General features: G+C 43.0%; 1 protein-coding gene and 1 non-coding gene across 5 annotated transcripts in view; one reads left to right on the top strand and one right to left on the bottom strand.

The window, feature by feature from the left end:
• JARID2 (jumonji and AT-rich interaction domain containing 2) overlaps positions 1–18,372 on the top strand; it is a 285,213-nt gene that overhangs the window by 209,618 nt on the left and 57,223 nt on the right. For all 4 annotated transcript variants that reach the window (XM_070405698.1, XM_070405696.1, XM_070405697.1 and 1 more), the window contains one exon: positions 3,214–3,384. The gene's annotated coding sequence lies outside the window, so the exon portion shown is untranslated. The remainder of the gene's footprint in view (positions 1–3,213; positions 3,385–18,372) is intronic.
• LOC139004801 (U12 minor spliceosomal RNA) lies at positions 6,692–6,824 on the bottom strand. The gene has a single exon (XR_011470596.1). It is a non-coding gene; the product is annotated as a U12 minor spliceosomal RNA (small nuclear RNA).

Below are 18,372 nucleotides of genomic sequence, written 5' to 3'. Positions count from 1 at the left end.
TCCCTCTCCCTTCCTCTTTGTAAAAAAAAAAAAAAAAAAAAAAAAAAAGCCAGTGACCAGAGCGCTGTAACGAGCAGTCATTATGATGCCCACTGAGGCCAGAAACCTGCCCAATCAGGAGTGGGACCAGCTGGCCAACCTCCCGCGCCCCCGCGGCCCTGCTCCCAATTGGCCTCTCCCATACCGCGATCAAGGGCAAGGGGGGCTGGGCACCCCCCGCCCCCACCCTGACCAGCCCCGCCCCCAATGGGCCCCCATCAGCCTGCAGTCCCTCCCTCCGACTGGCCAGATCCCACCCATGCACGAATTTGTGCACTGGACCTCCAGTATATAAATAAGTTGAACAGTAAATCGATGTCTCTGTCTGCCTGTCTCTCTCTCTCTCTCTCTCTCTCTCTGAAATCAGATAAATAATGTTATGTATTTTGAGTGTCAGTAGTTTAAATACTTATTTTAAATATTTTTATTGATTTCAGAGAGGAAGTGGGGGGGAGAGAGAGAGAGAGAGAGAGGAACATCAATGATTAGAGAGAATCATTGATTGGCTGTCTTCTGTATGCCCCCTGCTGGGGATTGAGCTGGGCATGTGCTCTGACCGGGAATCGAACTATGGTCTCCTGGTTCATAGGTCAACATTTAACCACTGAATCACACTGGCTGGGCAATACTTAATATTCTTAATACCAACAGTAGTTAATGGAAGACTTAATTGTTTATGTTTTTCAAATATAACAGATTTCTCTTTATTTCTTACTAGAGGTCCGGTGCACAAGATTCATACACTGGGGGTTCCTCAGCGTGGAATGTGCCTTCTCGCAATTCGGGGCCCCTCGGGGGATGTTCACCTGCCGGCTTAGGCCCGATCCTCAGGGTGATCGGGTCTAAACCAGCAGTCAGACATCCCTCTCACTCTTGTAGTCCAGGACCCCTCGCTTTTTACCGCCCGCCTGCAGTGGAGGCAGAAGAGGCTCCCACCACCTCTGCTATGCTCGCCAGCCATGAGCCCGGCTTCTGGCTGAGCAGTGCTCCCCCTGTGGGAGTGCACTGACCACCAGGGGGCAGCTCCTGCATTGAGCGTCTGCCCCCTGGTTGTCAGTGTGTGTCGTAGTGACTGGTCGTTATGCTGTTTGGTCGATTTGCATATTATGCTTTTATTATATAGGATGTAATACTCAGTGTAACCTTGAGTTGAGCTGGCATTGTCAGTCTCACACAGATCTAGATAAAGTTCTGTCTATGGGGTTGCTTCTTGGCTGCTTTTTGCCCTCGCCCCTCCCCCCTAAATACTGGACCTTGTGAATATTATGCTAAATGAAATAAGTCAGTCAGAAAAAGCTAAGAACCATGTAATTTCACTCATATGTGGGATATAAAACTTAAACATAGAGGCACAGACAGACAACAGTATGGTGGTTACCAGAGGGAAGAGGGTGGGGGTAGTAAAGGATAAAGGGGGCCAAATATATGGTGATGAAAGATGATATGACTTTGGGCATTGGGAACAGTATACAGATCATGTATCATAGAAATGTACACTGGAAACCTACCTATATGAACCTATTGACCAATGTCAGCCCGATTAATTTAAGAAAAGAATAATAAAAATTTTCTAGAGGAAATTATAGTAGATTATTTTTGCGTTTTAGAGGCAGACAAATATTTCTTACAGAGGACACAAAAAGCACTAAGCATTAAAGGAAAAATATATGATAAATTGAATTTTATCAAAACTCAAAATTTCTGCTCATCAAAAGACACTATTAAGAAAATGAAAAGGCAAGCCATAGTACGGGTTAAAATACTCACAATACATAATCTGCTAGATTAAGTACTGGTATCCAGAAAACACACATGCGAGCACGCGTGTGCTTTGAGTCAATAAACTCCTACAAATAAATAATAAAAGGCAACTCAATATAAAAGCAAACATCTAATAGTTACTTTATAATAGAAGACATACAAATGGCCAAAAAGCACAGGAAAAGGTGCTCCATATCATTAGGTTCAGGGAATTGCAAATTATAGGAACAATAAGGTAGTATTTACCCCCACTAGAGTGGGAATGACCAAAATTTCAAAAACTGATAGTACCAAATGTTATAAGAATATGGAACAACTCCTTTGTGTGCTGCCCTCCTCCCTCTCCCCCCCCATACTATTTCTTGAGCATCTGTGTAAGCAGGGCTGGATAGACAGTTTAGAGTGGTCTCAGAAGTACCTACTTCTATTATGGATTGAGATCCTTACAATTAGAGGGAGATTTATTATGAGACAATTTATGATAAATGTCAGGTTAGTTATACATAAAGGAAAAATACATTAGGATACTTACAAGGAAATGGAAATGAACTATCGTTGTAGTGTCAGTTATGGTGTTAGGAAAGATGGAAAGAAATTTTTTCCAAGATTCATTAGTATTCAAGTTGATAGAAAGGTGTGTCTCACATTAGTTTTTGTAAATTGTGGTTTATAGACACTAAGTGGATAAGTTGTGGGGTCAATGTCTAGGTAGGATTGCAATGAGGAGAGACCTGAAAGGTAGATTAAGGGCAGTTTTTTGAATTTCTAACTAAGGGCATTGGGTTTACCCTATAGCCAGAGGGGGTAATCCATAATCTAGTGGGGATGGAGTGGTTTTGGATAGACTAAAGAAATACATGTATTTTCTGCATTATAAGCTTCAAATTAGTGTAGTGACTGTCTGGCTGAATCAGAGTCAGAAGTGATGAGAATTGGGGTACAAGGCAGGTTCAGTGATGGATGGACAGCAAAGATGGCCTGGGTGTAAGGACACAGGATTAAGGACATCATGTGTTGGTGACAGCGTCATGCTAATGAAGAGAATGCTGTACAGCTGTGGCAGGCTGATTTGTGTTTCCTCATCACTGTTAGTAAATCAGAAGTCTATAAACCATTAATTCCATGTCATCAAACAGCAGTTGCTGAAATACGCAGGCACATAAGTGGTCTGTGTACAGGCATGTGTTGGTACATACTTTATATCAGTTATTAAACAGCCTTTTAACCAAACTTCCTGCCTTTTAAAGCCAGCCTGTGGTTTATGAAAGTGTGAGAGATCTAGAACCTTAACTGTAAAGAGTTTGCTTGAAATAGGGTCTTTCCTCCCTTCTGTTTCATAATTTTATTGCTGCACGTAGCTCTATATTCTCTGATCTCTGCTTAATTTATTTTTATTTTCTTTTCCTTTTACAGGCCCAGGCTGCAAGCACAAAGGAAGTTTGCTCAATCTCAGCCGAATAGTCCCAGCACAACTCCAGTAAAGATAGTGGAGCCATTGCTACCCCCCTCCAGCTACTCAAATTTCTGACCTCTCTAAAAGGAAGCCTAAGACAGAAGATTTTCTTACCTTTCTCTGCCTTCGAGGTAAGACTGCATTACCGCTTGTTTTGGAGGGAACAGCCTAATTGATAGTAAAAGGAGTAACAGTGTGCACAGGACTCCACGGCATGCTTCTTTCAGTTCCCCAGCCTGCTTTGAGGTAGAGCTTAAAGTGAAATCCCACGCCAGGGTGCTTGAGTCTTCATATTTCTCTTTCTTTTATAATTTGTCTCTTAATTTCTAAGTATAGTTAACAGTGAAAATATTGTTCAATGTATGTAAACAGGACCAATTAACAGTACAAGTTGAGGATAAAATTTTGTAATAAAGGATGGGTTTGGGTTTACATGGCTATATTTTGGAAAGTGTTTACTATAGTAATTAAGTTTTCTAACAGTTGTGAGAGAAGAACACAAAAAGCTTGGCAAAGAGAATGAGGAGCCTCTTACTAGAATGGTCTATAGAGATGAGCTTTAGAAAGCCATGAACTTGGAGAGTTCCTATGTGAAGTTAGTTGAGAGAGAAGGTGAACAGGAAGGAGAGGGTCCTTGCTATTGGTCATTGGCTTAAGATTCAGGGTTATGTCCTCCCCCCCCCCCCCCCCCCCCAAACATTTTCAAATAAGTTATAGCAAGATTTAAGTACAGTGCAAAGAACATTTTCCTGAACTACTCGAGAGAAAATTTCCACTTGATGCCCCATTGCTCCTTAACACATTAGTGTGTATTTTCTTCAAATAAGGACAATCTATAACAAACAAAATTAGGACCTTCACAAAGATACATTACTTACCACCTAATCCCCAGACTCCCATTTCAGATGGCTTCAAGTACCTCAGTGATGTCCAAGTTTAGAGCCTAAGGACCCAGTTCAGAATTGGGCATTGTCTTTAATTGTTGTCTGTGTAGTCTGCTAACTCTGGACCAGTACTTTCGTCTTTGTCATTCCTGACCTCTGCCGATTGTTTTGTAGAATGATCCTATATTTGAGTTGTCTGTGTTTCCTCATTATTAGATTTGGGTTTTGCATTTTGGGCTGGAATATCACAGAAGTGATTCTTCAGTCTTCTCCGTGCATCCTGTTACGTTGAACAAAATTTCAGTCTGTCCTTTTACTGAAGGTATCACTTGATTGAGGCTTCTCCATTGTAAAGTTACCTTTTTAGCCCTTGTAATTAATAAATATTTTGTCTGGAGGTTCTTTGAAACACTAGATTTTATTTCTCATCAAAGTCAATTTATTTCTTTTCTGTTGGTATGGATCAATTTCCTGTTCAAAAGGTTATAATCTTTTACCATTGTTTGTTTTGATGTTTAGATTGTTCTAGGTATCATTATTGGAGCCTCTTCAAGCTGGCTTTTTGGTCCCTTTGACATGTCCCTGTCATCCTTCCAGCCTTGCTTTCTGGCATAACAGTATGTTCCAGGCTCATCTTGTATGTTCTTTCCCTCAGCCCTGGAATCCTCCCGTTCTCCAAGGAGCGTTGTTTTTTTAAGTGACAGTTGTTCTTTACAAGCCCAGATCTGAGCCCGAGGTGTGCTCACTTCATAGCTATAGAGTGCCATTTCTCCTAGGTGCTCTGAACCTGGAGAGAGAGAGAGAGAGAGAGAGAGAGAGAGAGAGAGCGAGAAAACATGCTCATTTAGTATATCTAGATGTATATTTGTGTCTCTGTGTATTAAAATCCATGAATTAGCACCAGTACTTTCAGTTTAACCACAGGGTTTATTTGGTTTTCTTCCTTTCTATTCTGAAAACTGAGAAACCAGGCTCCCGTTATCTGCAGTGCATTTGTTTATTTGTTCAATCTTTCCCAGTGTAATCCACCTCCCATCTCCCCAGGTGGACCCTTCTAGTCTCACTCAGGTCTGACACCCGCCTAGACCACCATGGTCACTCCTCCTCTCCCTCCCTGGTTGCTCTCTCTCTGATTGCTTTAGGTCTGAATTGTTAGGAAAGGGGAAATGAAGAGTTAAGGTTTATGTTAGATGTATGGACTATTGATAGTCCTCAGAGACTCAAGACATGAAGGAGAATAATTGTATTTCAGTGAGAAATTTTTTAGCAGCTGGGAATCATTTGGCCTTGACTAAAGGAAGATGAGGTAGGTGGGCCTTCTCTACCAGTTCAAAGTTACATAGCTCCTTGCTGTCAGATTCTAGGTGTTGAGGTTGAAGAGGGAAGGGGATGTGCTGTACTGACTGTGAAGGGTGAGGAGAAGAGGAAAGGTAAGAATAAGAATGACCAGCTGTGAGGCTGGTAGTGTGTGGTGTGGTATCAGTAATAGAGTGAGTGGGAGCAGGTCACCAGAAGAAAGAGTCTGAGTTAAAGAAATCTTTCAAGGGTCAACAGTGTCATTAGCAGCTGAATGGTTCTGGTAAAGAAAGTTCATGGTGGTGGGAGTGTTTTACCTTTGACCATGAGTGGCTTCTTAAGAAAGTTAAAATGTATAGATTTTTTGAGGGAGGGGGGGAAGGAGGTGTGGGGCGGGGAGAGAGAGAGATTTGTTGTTCCATTTACTTAGGCACTCATTGGTTAAACCTTCTATGTACCCTGACCAGGGATGGAACCTGATACCTTGGTGTACCCAGACGATGCTTTAACCAACTGAGCTACTGGGCCAGGGTAAATACATGAGTTTTTAATGCAGTTGGAGCCAGATTTAACTTGGAGTCATGACTTCACTGTTTAATGTTCTTTAGCGATTAAGATCCAATGATCTTGTTCCATTAGGATGTCAGAGGATTGCTCTGTTAATTATGGGATTAAGTTATAAAAGTGGTTACTTTGGAGTGGGTGTTACTCATTGTTAGATAAGATTGTGTGTGTTGCCGAGACCGGTTTGGCTCAGTGGATGGAGCGTCGGCCTGCGGACTGAGGGGTCCCGGGTTCGATTCCGGTCAAGGGCATGTGCCTGGGTTGCGGGCACATCCCCAGTGGGGGATGTGCAGGAGGCAGCTGATCGATGTTTCTCTCTCATCAATGTTTCTAGCTCTCTATCCCTCTCCCTTCCTCTCTGTGAAAAATCAATAAAATATATTAAAAAAAAAAAAAAGATTGTGTGTGTTTTGTGCCCATATAGGCATTATTTTAAGAAATATTTTCTTTGGTTTGGGAAGGGTTAGAGAGGACCTTACTTAGAGAGGTGTGCTTATTGCTCAAGTATATGTCACGTAGTGAGAATGTTACCCAGTACCCAGCTTTCACATTTCAAGACTAGACAAAAAGAGAGTCATGTTTTTTCACAGCCATAATATACTTTGAGTTGTCAGATGGAACAAAGGTGTGTTCTTTGGTTTGTGTCATCGTCCGCCCCTCCCCCCCCCCCCCCCCCCCCCCCCCCCCCAAGGGATGGGCAGGTTATGACTCCCAGGCAGGTCACCTTAGGGGCAAACTTTACCTGCTCAAAACTTCCTCTCACAGTAGTAGTGAGGATTTGGGCATAATCCAGATTGTTATTTTCCTTGCTCATAAGTTTAAGGCATTGGACCAAAGGTTTTAATAAGTGAAGCCAAGAAGATGTATACAACAATTTTGGAAAAATGCTCTGAGCACTGGAAATGCCTTCCTGTGTTTATGATGCAGGCAGTGAAATAGGTTTTGTTACTAGTGTTTAGTTGATATACATTAAGGATTTGCAGAGCATTGCACTCTTTCTCCTATACTTTTTAGACCTGTGGTTTTAAAAGGATGAATGAGTCATTTTTTGTTTTACTTTAAAAATCATGTTTTTGTGAGGTCAAGTGTGTTTACTGGATCTGCCTCTAAAAGCCCAAAATAATTTCTATGATGCCTTTATCATCCTGGAAATCTAATGGATTTGATGACATTTGATGGCATATTTTAATACTAGAGGCCTGGAGCATGAAAATCCATGTACTGGAGGCGGGGGGGCCCTCAGCCCGGCCTGCCCCCTCTCACAGTCCGGGAGCCCTCAGGGACAGGAGGCGACCCAACGATCAGGGGAAGGCAACACCCCCATCACAACTCTGCTGCTGCCACTGCCAGCAGCGCAAGCCTAGGCCGGCTCTGGTTACCTGCACCTCGGGCCAGCCCTGGGCAGCTGGGCAGCCACCATCCAAGGCTTGCCTGTGCCTTGGGCTGGCCCTGGAGGGCTGGGGGGCTGGGGGATTCCAGAGGTCAGCTCATGGAGTGGCTGGGCCTGCCTAGCTGCGGGCCCGGCCTTGCTGCATGCCTGCCACCCAGGTGGGGCTGAGGAGACTGGTGCTGCCATCTTTGAGGGTGTGGCAGTCAATTAGCATATTCCCTCCTTATTGGCTGTGGGCCCTGCCATCATTGAGGGCGCGGCAGTCAATTAGCACATCCCTCTTTATTAGATAGGATGTAATTGCTTGAGCTAAGAAAAACTCCTCTTTTGAAGAGGTAAGGGTTAAATAGATGATCCTTGTTGTAGTGGTACTTTAATAATTTTCTTTCAATTTAGAATTAAGATAAGATATTAAATTTTTGTTGTTATAAAAGTATTTCATGTTCCTTTTGGAAATATCTGCAGACAGGATGGGAAAGTCGGCAAAAGAATAAACTTGACCTTGGCCAGTGTGGCTCAGTTGGTAGGAGCGTGTACCTAAATATGGCTCAGTTTAGTCCTGTGCACCAAAACATGGTGGCAGGTTCGATTCCTGGTCAGGGCACATACCCAGGTTGAGGGTTTGATCCCCAGTTGGAGCACATGCAGGAGGCAACTGATAGATTTTCTCCCTCCCTCCCTCCCTCCCTCCCTCCCTCCCTCCCTCCCTCCCTCCCTCCCTCCCTTCCTTCCTTCCTTCCTTCCTTCCTTCCTTCCTTCCTTCCTTCCTTCCTTCCTTTTCCCTATCACCCTCTCCTCTCCCTCTCTCCCTTCCCCTTCCTCAAGTCACTTAAAAAACCTCAAAACTCAAAATACCCTCCCTCCAATCTCTCTCAGACAACCACTGTTAGCCACTTCCTGGATGAGACTATTTCTAAATCTCCTGTGTGCATATGTGATAAGTGTCACTCCCTGAAATGGAATTGCATTGTTTTTTTACTTTTGCCCTCCGACTTTCCAGCGTCATAGGAATTAATACTGTCACATGAATACCTGTTCTATTTTCCGGACGTCTTATCATTTATCTATCTAACTTTATATTTACATTTAGATGTGTTCCTCATTTTTTTTATGTCAACCACTGATGACACATGTCTTCACCTAAGTCTGTGCCTTCTCTGCAGTCTTTTCAGGAGAAGCTAACAGTTGGGAATCCCATGACCATTATAATACTTGTATTCTATCTATGTTTGTTCCTTTTTGCTGTGGATTCCAAATCAAATAGAGCTTGTCAGAGTTCCAAAGTTCATGTGCAGCATGAAGATGGCCAGTCACTCTATCACCCTTGGGTGACAGCAGGCACTGTTAGGAGTAAAGAATGCAGTTTTTAATAAGCTCAGTATTAATAGGCAACAAAGTCTGGAATCAAATCAAAGACCTGGAAGTGGTATTGTTGAATGGTTACATATCATTCTTTTCTCCAGTCCCCTACTATTACTGGTAAATTTCTTGGCACTAATTTGCATATGGTAGAGAATAAATCTTGAGATCTTGGGGAAGACACCTGGCCAGCCTAAGACCATGCCTTTGCCCCACAACTCCATTCAGTGTCTTCAACGGAAAACTTGGGTGGTGAGAAACTTTCTATATCATTAGTAATACTGGGATGAGTGCAGATATGTAAACACAGTAGCCAGTCAGTCATTCAGGGATTAAGAAGCTTTAGGGATTTTTGACAATCTGTTTTAAGGCATCAGAGACCTCTTGGCTAAGTTTGGCAAGGCTCTCCTCCTTTCCTACCATGACCTGGATTTCTGAAGGGAGGAGAATTTTGCCTGCTTTGAAGGGAGTCCACATGTCTCTAGCCAGAGGCATAATTAGTATATTTCACTGGTACAAGCAGAGAAGAGGGAGAAGTGGGTATGAACCATGTGTAAATGCAGCAATTCATACCATCACTCCATTTTCTGCCATTAGTCTTGTTATTCTTAATGAGTTCTGTCATCTTCTCTTTGTTCTGACTGTGTTTATTAACAGATTAAAAAGCTTAATACAGCAGAGCTATGGCAGGTTAAGTGATTCTGTTATTTACATTTTTCTTTTTATGGGGCCCTGCAAACAAGGTGGATTCCCAAGGGGGATTCCTGAAAAATTCCCACCCATATAGTACACACTTCGTTCTTCTGACCTTGGGTGCCACAGTCCCGCGTTGCTGCATGTAGAGAGTTGGGGGCCAGGGGAGGGGTTCTTTTAAAAAAATATTTTTATTGATTTCAGAGAGGAAGGGAAAGGGAGAGAGAGATAGAAATATCAATGATGAGAGAGAATCATTGATCACTTGTCTTCTGCATGCCCCCCACTGGGTATTGAGCCCACAATCCTGGCATGTGCCCTGACTGGGAATCAAACCATGACCTCCTGGTTCATAAGTCGATGCTCAACCACTGAGCCACCGAGAGGGGGGTGGGGGGTTTTTAGTCAAGAACCGCACTCTCAGCCTCTGTGAACCAGTACTTTCTGTTTTGGGACTGTCTGCCTTTGTTTCCCAAGTCTTAAAGACTCTTCAGTGATCAGCTGTCATTCAGTTACTAATTCAGCAAGCTTTTATTGAATCCTTTTTATATGCCAGACACCTAGAAAACAGACTGGAAGCAAGAAAGCAGTATCATTGGATGGGTTGGGGGGGGGGGGGGGTGGTGTGTGTGCATATGTAATACTTGCAACAATAAAGATTTAAAAAAGAAAAGAAAAGAAAGCCATATCAGTGTGGTAAGTGAAAGAGAACATAGCAGTAGACACATGCCGTGCCAGGGAGGAGGTATGCACCTTGCCAGCAGGAGGCAAGTGGCACTTTGCTCAGCGCTGTCGAGGATGGCTGCAAGAGGAAGTGACATGAGTTGGATTTGTAGAAAGGGGGTGGGGCTTGGAAGGGGTTTGGCAGAAGCCCTGCACAGGCATGGATTAGTGTTGGGGTGTATTGCTTAGAGTGCCTCAAGTTAAAACCAAGCAGTTAGATGTGTCGGGTTCTGTGGGCCCTGGGCTAGATAGGAGGGCACTACCCAGGTTCTTCAGCTGAGAGGTGACTTAATATAACCTTTATTTAGTGAGATGATCTGGCAGCTCAGTGGAGAACTGCAGCTGCAGGAATGCCATCCCATGGGGTTATTGTAGGAATGCAGGCAGGAGGCTGCAGCCTTGGCCCAGGTGTCCCCATTTGTAAGATGGGCATGCATTGTCTGTAGCAAACAGCTCTTGTGAAGTGAGACAGGCCCAGATGGCACCTGTGGTAACCATCCCAGTGCACTTCACTTACTATTTACCAATGAGCTTAGGCAGACATATATAGCGGAGAGGAGGAGGGTTCAATTTGAAATTTAGAAGGAAGGAACAATCTAAAAGACCATCTGAACAGACCTCAGGTACTAGAAGGGTGGTGTTTTCTCTAAAGACAGTTGCCAGCTTTGGGGGCAAGGAGCACATTTTGATAGAGTACTGGTTTTGGGTATTGAGGATGATAAATTCTAAGTAGGGCAAATGCAAAAGCCTGGGGTGATTTAGAGGTCACAAAATGAAAGGGGATTAACCTGCTAGAAAGCAATTAAGTAATCTCCAATTGCAAGGAACACTGGTGCTAATAATGAACTTCCTTGAGCAAAATGGGAACGTTTTACATTATAGGAGCTCTTCTGGGAGGAAGGCATGGGGTCAGAGAGGTACACAGCTGTTTCTTATGGATCCTTCTGCATGGTGTTGCATCTTAATTTTTGAGAATGGTTACAGTGAAAGTTTGCTCCAGAAAGGTGTCTCACTGCCCTGAGGGTTTCGGTGGCCACCCTCTTTTCTCCAAGTCAAACCAGCCTTTTTCCTCATGTGCTTGCTTTTTCAATAGAGTGTGTGTTTCTTGGCTGAGTTTTGCTGAGCAAGTGATTTATTTGCCAGGATAGTTTATCAGGCTAGTTATGAAGAAATATGAAACCATGGAATTCTTAAGTGGGGAGGGGGAGGATGGATCCCTTTTAATTGTACTGAGGCCTTGATCAGTTGTTAAGGCTCCAAGACATTTTGCTCAGAGGATTGGCTCTACTCCCAGCCAGCTGGCCTCTGACCAGGCTGTGCCCTCCCCGAATATAAAGCAGCCCCCCCCTTTCCCTGCCAGTGGCTGGGGATACAGGCTCTCAGTCATCTCTAGATTTCCACCTACTTTATAGAGATTCCTTTAAATTTTCCAGTCCTTCTGAAATCCATGTAGAAAACGTAGATGAAGAAAATAAACTTTAAGTAAGTATAGTCCTGTTTTGTTTGCCGAGCATCTTGCTGGCTGCTGAGGCATCGATATTCTGACAGCGCAAAGTTACTAGTATTCTTGTCCCAAATGCAAAGTGACCTTTCCCCCAGTATTCAGTTTCTGTGTCAGAATTTGTGGACACTGCATGGTGAGGAGAGCACAGCCTTTATTGTTCAGAGTGGCTATGTGGTCTTGATGAAGTTACTTCCTCTCTTGTTCCACTTCTAAACTCATGGGTGGAAGTGGTGGGACCTGAACCTGTCGTGTCTGCTATATGGTGTGATCTGTGCATTCCTTTGAGATAAAAAAGATCCAGAGACCCCATTGTAGTTAATGGGATGTGTATTTGTTTATGTATGTTTTAAGCCAACAATGTGTATAGAGAAGAATGTGGAAAAGATGAGCAGAGCAGTATTCCAGCTGTTAATGAAAAGATGCTTTGTCTTGGTGCTGTCTACCTCGTCAGCACAGGAGTGGCCTTGTTGGGAGGTAAAGTGGTTCCTTCTCATTGCTGTGTCTGTGGTGTTAGGGCTGTTGAAGATAGAAGCTGTGCCCAGATGTTGGGCATTTCCTGAATGTGGGATCAATCAGATAGCCATAACTCGGGGTATACATGTGCCTAGGCCAGTGCCCAGGACTGGGCCTGAAGAGAGGAGGAATGTGGAGGAAAAGAATGGCCATGCTCTGAGCAGGTTCATCCCTCTTTCTTCCTTAAGAAGACCTATGTGGCTGAAGGTTTCTAACTCTTCATGGGGCATTACTCCACACTTATTCCTAAGTTCCAGAAATTCTAGCTGTTGAATTCATTTTGCATTCCCACACCTCTCTAGATTCTCATCACCAATGTGCTTACCTTCCATTTAGGAAACCAGATAGGAAGCTGACTGCCTCTGCTCTTGCCTGTGGGAGGGACGGTTTGAATTTATAGTTACGAGTTTTGGTCACTGAAGCCATGTGTGGGCCCAGAAATATCACTGAAGTGTGTGCATTGCCGATGGTGCTTTTGCATATGTTGCCTCCAGCTTTTAGACTGTTGCAGCTACTGTGGCTGAAGACACTGTGCTTGTCGTCCAGGCAGGTACACTGTGTCTCAGGAGACTGCCGAGCTGATGACTCAGCCTATTTTGGGTCTCAAATGTGGAGCCCTTTTCAATGATTGGCATCTTTTTTTTTTTTTTTTTTACATAGGTACAGAAAAAGAAAATGCAAACCCAGGATGGGCCTCACTGCACAGGCAGCTCCCTCTTCTACGGGGAATAGGGCTCCCCTTTGTGTTTGGCTTTGGCTGGGGAGGCTGTTCCCCAAGCCCTGCTGCATGTATTCCTGGTGATATCAGAAATGACTTTAGCTGAACGTTTTAAAATTTTGTTGTGATTTTCATGATTACCCTTTCTTTATGGCAAGTGATAATAATTTTCTGTTACAATGGAGATAAGTCATGCAAGTCATGAATGGGCATTCCTTTAAAGAAAATAGAAGCCCATGATTATCTGGATATGGCAAGTAATATTGTGGTGTATGGAAATGGCTGAAGTTTGGGAAATTCTTCTTCCCTTGTAAATTGTAAAGGTCGTATGTGACAGCTGTCCCCAGCCTTTCAGGGCACTGTGTTTGTAGAGTGGGCAGGGTGAATGGAGACATCTGGTCTGGTCTGGGTCACTGGTGCCTACAGCAGTGGCTGGTACAGACAAACCTGGATTAATGAACTCAGGCAGTTATTGCAACTGCTTTTTTCTGTGACTTTCTAGTTTCAATGGATGGAGCTTTCCTCTCCTTATGAAATCAGTAAGTAACTGTCTCTCTCTCCTTACCCAGTTCTACCCAGTTCATTTTGAAGTCTTGTTTTTCAGTTTAATATGATAGTAGGGGCTGATTACTTCTCATTCTCTTTATGTATCCTAAAGCTCAATCATGAAAATGCCAACTTTGTGAGCCAACCCAGAGTTTATGAGGTGAAGCTACAGAATTTGACTCCCCAGCTAAATGATGGCGTGCAGGGAATCCCTTTAGGGGCTTTCCAAAATAGAGCTGAGCTATGTTTAGCTTGTTAAGATAAAGAACTGGTCGGGGGAGGGAAGATAATGGGAAGGAGGGTGTATGTGTACATGATTTACAGAGAAGAATCCAATTTTATAGAAACCACAGCCTAAATTAGCGAAAGCAAGCCTTTGGATTAAGATGATTTCTGTTGTGGTTGTAACATACCACAGTTTGATTTTTGTCCAGATGAAAACATTTGGTTTTCACTTCAGTAAATATTGTGGAGACATTGCCAGCTAATTCTGAAAAGTAATGAAATACGGCCTTGGCAAAGCACAGATGCGTTCTCCACTCCCGATTCCACTCATCTGATCCAAGTTCAGATTTTTTTTTCACATTTGCTAATGCACTTGAATAATCAGGAGAGAAATCTGCCTGTAATTTTAATAGAAAACTGTGTACATTTGATACACTTCTATAAAATATTGGTTATAACTCCCCCCACCCCCCTCACACACACACATACAAGTCTGAACCCTTATAAGATACCTACCTTTCACTGATGACTTCTGAAGCTACAGAGTCTGTAAAGGAAACATCAGGTAATTCTGTGCTCAGCCTCTCTCGCTGTCCTGCATAGGGTGTGTACCTCAGCTCATTCTCAACAGAGAGAGTCTCCCCTGAGAATACCAGGGTGAGACTCAAAACGAGGCCTTGCTGAGCCCTTTCTGAGACCCCCCTTATTTTCACAATTTTACTATGGGGCGCGGGTACAGTGTTTTGGCCAGGCTCAAGCCTCGGACTAATGAAAGGACAGGGTCCTCTCATTGCCATGTGCAAGTCCCAGCTGGAGGGCAGGTCCCAGCTGGAGGGCAGGGCCCCCCCAGCACAATTATAGCCAATGGCTGTGGTAGTAAGTTTGAACCTATGGTCCAAACACGTAGCCCCACGTGCCTTGTGCTAGAGTTCAGGTGCATGTAGTTGAGTGAGGTTGAAACTCACAAGAATGCTGTAAACAATGTGACCACGCCCCTACTTTGCCTCGTGGCATCTGCTATAAAATAAAGACATGGCTTGTGGGTGCTGGCGCTGTCTCCTCATCAGGGAGCAGCGTCCCACCGAGACCCAGCTTTCATTATCTTGTCTATCTTTCCTTAATCCTTGCAACCCCCCCTCCCCCCTCAGTTTACCTTTTGGCGGCAACATTTTACTGCTGTTTTGCAGCAGGTGGTAGGAAAGTTTCTTTTCAGGAAGCATTTTAAGTTGTGAATTACCGTTCTTCTAGCTCTCTAGTCTGGTTACTACATTCTCATTTTCCTGAATGCTGGACCCATAACAAGCTTTTCAGATGTTTGCCTACTCTGACATTTGAAAAGAAATTTTCCTAATAAATTTTCTAGAGATGACGTGTACCTCTTATGTGCCAGGATGTATAAGTTGCAAACTATTTTTAATAAAACACACACACACTTCTGTCTTCAGATACCAAATATTAATTTAAATTTCTGTTGACTTAGCATAAATATTATGTAATATACCCACTCATCCATTCTACAATGAGGAATATGGGATAATTTTCACCTGTGATAAATAGTCCAGACTTCTGTGTGCTGTTAGGATCTTAAAATATCCTTTCCATTTTTTTTTTTTTTGTGTGTGTGTGTGTGTGTGTGTAGCAGATTCATCCTCCTCTAAGCTTATTTGTAAATTAGATGATAGAGCTTTTACTTAAGGTAGGAGGAAATAAATATGTTCCATATGAATGTTATAACTAAGTTTGGCTTCTCAGATGGTTTCATTTTCTTTCTTTTAGTTGAGGTTGTTATATAATTATTTTCTAGGTATTAGCATCTAACAGTCAGTGTTTCTCTGTTGCCTTGATTTTTTAAATATGAGATGATCTTAACTGATTTTGTCTCCAGGAGAAAGAAAGAGGTTGCTTTTGCAGTGCTGTGGTTTTTGCTGGCCTGGACTGCTAGCTCTGCCTCTCCATTACGTTGCAAATGTACATGCCCGTAGGTTCTTAGAGGGGTTTACAATAGCTACATGGTGACAGAGCTTTGGAGTCCGCAGCATCAGAATCTGAGGATTTAGTCTCTTCCACTTGCTTCATTTTGACTACAGGTATAAAGAGCTCCTTCAGATTCTGGAGGCCTGTTCCCTGTGGAAGAAGCCAATAGTTCATGAGGCTGCTCCTGGTAGGCAGGTTATGGGTTGGCAGTGGCCTCTTGCATGAAACCTGGAAGGAGAATTAACCATACCCGGGGAGAGTGGTGTTCCTGAGTGGCACCTGCCAGGGGGAAGAATGGGTGCCAGCCTAATATTTGAACTAAGGGCCATTAGTAGTCCACTCACCTCCAGCTAAAGTTCATCATTACTGAGCAGTGATCTTTCTCCTCCACTGTCCCTTCTCCCAGGAGTCTTCCTTCCCTTTTTCATGCTAGCCTCTCCATTCCCCATCTGGTTTAACCATTCTTTATTGTTTCTTCTTTGTTGGTGCATATCTTTAGGTCCAGACCAACATGTCAATCACCTGAATAGAACCCAAATCATCTTTTAGTGGAAGGCAATCTGCTTCTGTCCCCTGTACCCCCATGCTTAGAAGAAACCATTTCCTTTCTGACTGCAGAGCTGGTTCCATCAGAAGGACTTTGCATTCTTCTGAGTTTCAGATGAAGAGCAAATCGCTCAGAACCCCTTCATTCTTTACTGTCGTCTTGTCTCCTATTTTACATTTCTCTCATATTAGCCCCTGGCTTTCTTTTAGAACACCTAGCCACTTATTTCAGTTTATTTATATTTACTGAGAAGCTGTTAAAAGAAATCCTTTTAGAAGATTGGTTGTTTTCTGCTTTTGTTGAAGAAATTACCCTATACTCTTTCTTTAGGGTATTAACGAAACTTGGATGCTTGAACTGAGCTTCTAGACATTTTTTCCATTTTAGTTCTTTGAAACATAAACTCAGTGTTCTACCCATCCTCTCCGAATCTGAGTGTAAGAAATGTGATTGCTGTCTCATGCTGTTCACTTAGCATTTGAGGTTTTTAAATATCCTCGACAGATCCTGTAAGTGGAAGTTACTTCCTTGTTTCTTTCTCATATGTTCCAGGTGGATTTTACCTGATTCTCTTGGAACAGAATATTTTTATGAGTCTTACTTTCCCCTATTTTTACATTATTCCCAAATGACCCCAGTTGCAGAATTTATTGCATTTTTCTGCTGCAGGGAGAAGGAGGAAGGCCGGGGGTGTGTGTGTGTGTGTGATAGCTTACTTCCTGAAAGACATGCCAAAACCTTGTTTCCCTCCGACAGATGGCAGAGTCAGCTGTGGAAGTTACTGCAGGGTCTGCACAGAAACCTGCTCTTTTTGATACTGACCCAGCTCTCTGATTCTCTAATTTTAGCCATCGGTCAGTGCATTCGAGGTAGAGTGTAGGAAGGCTCTTTAGGAGAAATTAGACATGGATATTTTGATCTGGAAGGAATTGGAAGGGATTATTGAACCTATTCCCTCTCATTTTACCATAAAGGGAAATTTAACTGCTGAGTTCATAACTTCCAAGTGTTGAAGTTCCCACTGTGTCTGTCTGATAGCATGTAACCTGTATGGCTTATGTCATGTTACATGCTAGGATGAGTTGCAGCCTATGGTTGAATTTCTTTTTTTCACTCAAAACTGCTTGTGAGTAAATGACGAGAGTTCCTTTTGCTTTTTCATAAGTACTTACAAAGGTAGACTTAGGAAGAAGGATGCAGCAGTATTGGTGTACCGGTAAGTGGGGAGTCCTGACTGAAAGGCTCTGATTGAAAAGCTGGGATGGGTGACATCTCATTTTCCTGGTCATCGTCAGTCTTGTACTAATTGTGAAACCACATAGAACAAGAATGAACATGTTGTTCCAGTGGAAATATAGCTAACTCTTATATGATTAAATGATTTCCCCCAGAGTCAGTTTTAAGAACCTTTCTTCTGTTGAAAACTTGTTTCTAATTGGACATGATTGGGAGGGGAGGGGTTGTGGCAAAACCACGGAAATGGCTTCTCTTAGACTATATCCAATTCTGTTATCCACTGAGGTGTGTCCGTCCCCCCCCCCCCCCCCAAATTCCTTCGGAGTTTCATTTCCACCCAGTGGTGAGACCCTCATCACTTCTGGGAGTTTTGAATATTGGAAGGTCATCACTGCAGCAAGAGGGGAGGGAACTGGAGGCATCTGTTCTGTTTTGTTTCTGCAGGTGGGTGTTTGGTTTGCCACTCCAGTCCCTGCTGCTGCTGATTCATTCCCATCTCCTCGTAGGAGCATATGGTTCTGAATTTGAACAGGAATGGTTTTTACCATTACAGTTGCAGAGTGAGATCTCCATTTGGGAAGGAGAGCAAATTGGTTACTTATATCTTTATTGATGTGACCAGTGTGTTAGCTCATTCACAGTAAAGTGGGCAAGAGAGGAAATGAATTTCACATATTTATTACTTTTTCTGCTACTTGTTAGTAGCTCTCCCAGAAATATTTTATGAGAAAGAAGATTGAAGTTGTTATGGACAATAACCCAGAATAGGCTCTTGTCCTTAACACTTTGATTAGATGTTTTTATTTTTTTATTTTTCTTACTCAATTCAATCTTCAGTGGTCTTCCACCCACCCCCGAACTATTCAGATGAAATTTAAAAATTTTTGCTTTCTTATGTATGTTGAATGGCATCATATAGCCCCTGCTGGAGTAGTTTTGCTTGAAAT

The sequence above is a fragment of the Myotis yumanensis genome, unplaced genomic scaffold (genome assembly GCF_028538775.1).
Source record: "Myotis yumanensis isolate MYYU_CA2020_CCGP unplaced genomic scaffold, mMyoYum1.0.hap1 SCAF_2, whole genome shotgun sequence".
NCBI classification, from domain to species: Eukaryota; Metazoa; Chordata; class Mammalia; order Chiroptera; family Vespertilionidae; genus Myotis; species Myotis yumanensis.
Note: the sequence above shows the minus strand (reverse complement) of the source record. Positions and strands in the feature narration are given on the sequence as shown.